Source organism: Otolemur garnettii, unplaced genomic scaffold, assembly GCF_000181295.1.
Source record: "Otolemur garnettii isolate 467f Iridium unplaced genomic scaffold, OtoGar3 scaffold00303, whole genome shotgun sequence".
Classification (NCBI taxonomy): domain Eukaryota; kingdom Metazoa; phylum Chordata; class Mammalia; order Primates; family Galagidae; genus Otolemur; species Otolemur garnettii.
In genome coordinates this window covers 308,485-311,196 of record NW_003852698.1, presented here as the reverse complement: position 1 = coordinate 311,196, position 2,712 = coordinate 308,485, and positions in this window count along the sequence as shown.

Below are 2,712 nucleotides of genomic sequence, written 5' to 3'. Positions count from 1 at the left end.
CTTGAGCCCAGGAGTTGGAGGTTGCTGTGAGCTGTGATGTCATGGCACTCTACCCAGGGGGACAGCTTGAGGCTCTATCTCAAAAAATAAAATAAAATAAAATAAAAAAATAAACGTGGTGTTTGGGTGCTCTTTCTCTCGGTTGGGCCTCATCTTCCTACAACAATATTGCAACATAGGAAAAAATAGTTTTAAATAACAACAGCTTAATTGGGTTTGAATGCTTAATAGAATGAGAGTAATATGCTTAAACTGTCATGGAAACATGGATTGTTTAGGTATCTGTACTTGCCTATATGTTCTTTATGGTTAATTGCTTACTATACTTTAGACATTACATTTAATAATTATTACGTAGCTGCCATATTTAAATTTAACTATAACCTCCTTAAGAACCCGTCAATATTTGCTTCCTCATAGCCTTTTTGTTTAATTAAGTTCATACTTTTGCTTTATTAAAAATGGATGCATGTATAATACCACGGCTTCCTTTTATACAACTCTCTGAGACTAGGGCAGCTTTCATATCAGAGCAGGGATACAAGTGAGCAGGGTGTTGAGGCATATACTGCAGTTTGCTGGGGACAAGCAGGAATGTCAGTGGGTCTCAAATGGTAACAGCAGTGGCTCCTCAAGAGACTGTAAGGATAGGTTGTCAAGTGAACTGCCTTGCACCTCACATGTTGAGGATTGCTGCTGCTTGCTCTAATTAGCAATGATGCTAGCCATTAGTAAAGAAAGCAAGCCATATGTAAAAAAAATACATTAGGCTCAGCACCTGTGGCTCAAGTGGTTAAGGCGCTAGCCACATACACCTAAGGTGGCAAATTCAAATCCAGCCCAGGCCCACCAAACAATGATGGCTGCAACCAAAACATAGCCGGGCATTGTGATGGGTGTCTGTGGTCCCAGCTACTTGGGAGGCTGAGGCAGGAGACTCGCTTGAGCCCAGGAGTTGGAGATTGCTGTGAGCTGTGATGCCATAGCACTCTACCCAGAGGGACAGCTTGAAGCTCTGTCTCAAAAATAAAATACAGTAAAATAAAATAATGGTTAAAAAAAATTTGGGAAAAAAAGAAATACATTAAATCAATATTTTTTCCTCCAAGACTTAAGGTAATTCAGAGTGAGTAAAAATTAGCTCAGATTAAGACTGTAAATATCTGCTTGGCCATTAACTGGGCTGGGATAATAAACAGATAAAACCTGCTGCAAAGTAAATAGGAAATAATATTTCTTCTCAGGATATACTGAAGCTGTAAAGTGTAATAACATCTGTCATCTTTGAGTGTTTATTTCTGATTCACTGAAAAAAAAATCGTTCTAAAATCATACACAATAAGGATGTTGCTGCTTAAAATGGTCAATGAGAAGGAAACACCCCATTCTTGCTTGGAAGCTCTAAGTCACTTTGATACAGAGAAGCAGCCTTAATTGAATGGGCTCCTGAATACAATATTACACATCCATAGTAACTTTGTAGTTTCCAAGAAACAAGATCTTGATACTATTCCACTGTCCCCATCTGATGTTGACTCTTGACAACAGGATCCTGAGACTGTTCAATAGTCCATACCTGATATTGACCTGCTTTGAGTCTATTAAAACACCACTTCCTTTAAATTTCACTTAACCTCATCCTTGCCTAAAATTCTGTAAATCTTTCCATTTCTTTGGTTACTGAGACATTGCCTGGTTTCCTTCATTGGAATAAGTCAATAAACCAACTTTGTCAGAGTATAGTTTGACAGATTTTTCTCTGATGGTCTTGATTGGGTTGAGACAGAGGGGTGTCAAAGCCTGTCAAGGTTCAAGTGAATGAAGCAGACCTTGGGGACCATAAACATCTGTAATAAAAGTAGAATTCAATAGCATGATGTTATATGAACCAGAAATGCCACAAAAAAGGCCCAGCAGTATTTTACCCACTAGCCTAACTTGTGTGTTTGTCACCAGAAAGAACCAGGGTTCCTTAAAGTGCAGTTAATTCCACCAGTATGACAGGGAAAAAAAAAAGTCAAGATTGGCCTGGAATCTCTTGTGGCTAGAAATAAAGTTTCAAAAAGCAGATCCAGACTTTAAAAAGGAGAAGGCTTCCATGGACCATATTGGGACAATTTGAGCATCAAAAGGTAATTATGAAAGTAACTTTTGGAAGTTGAAACTATAACGATAGTCCAGAATGGAAAGATAAGCCACACAAAGTATATGACAGAATATTTTTAATTTTAAAAATTAATTTCAATACATATATGAGCTTTCTGTATACATCCACAGTAGGGAACTGAACAATTCTGCCCATGGAAACCACGGATTCCAGGAAGAGGCGATTAGTGCCTATGAGCATATGCACAACCAGCCTAGGGAGCTCCAGCACTGTTCCAAGATGAAATCACTGACTGGCCCTACATAATCAGCTCCAGCCTCCTGGGAGCCCCTCCTGATAGTGATGTGATGCTAACAGGGCATGTGACATTTCCCAGTGATGTTAACAGACCAGATATCTCTCTAATATATAATGACATGAGAATGTTAAATTCACCATTCGACCCTATTAATTTTGGGGAAAGGTTATGCTACAGAGGGTATAGGCTGCTGGTTATCTCAGAATCTTGCCTCTCTGTTTCTGTAAGGGCTGAATTGCCTTTACAGTTATTTTTAACCAATCCACGTATCTTGAACATCATTTTGCCAGTGAATTATTTCTAATAC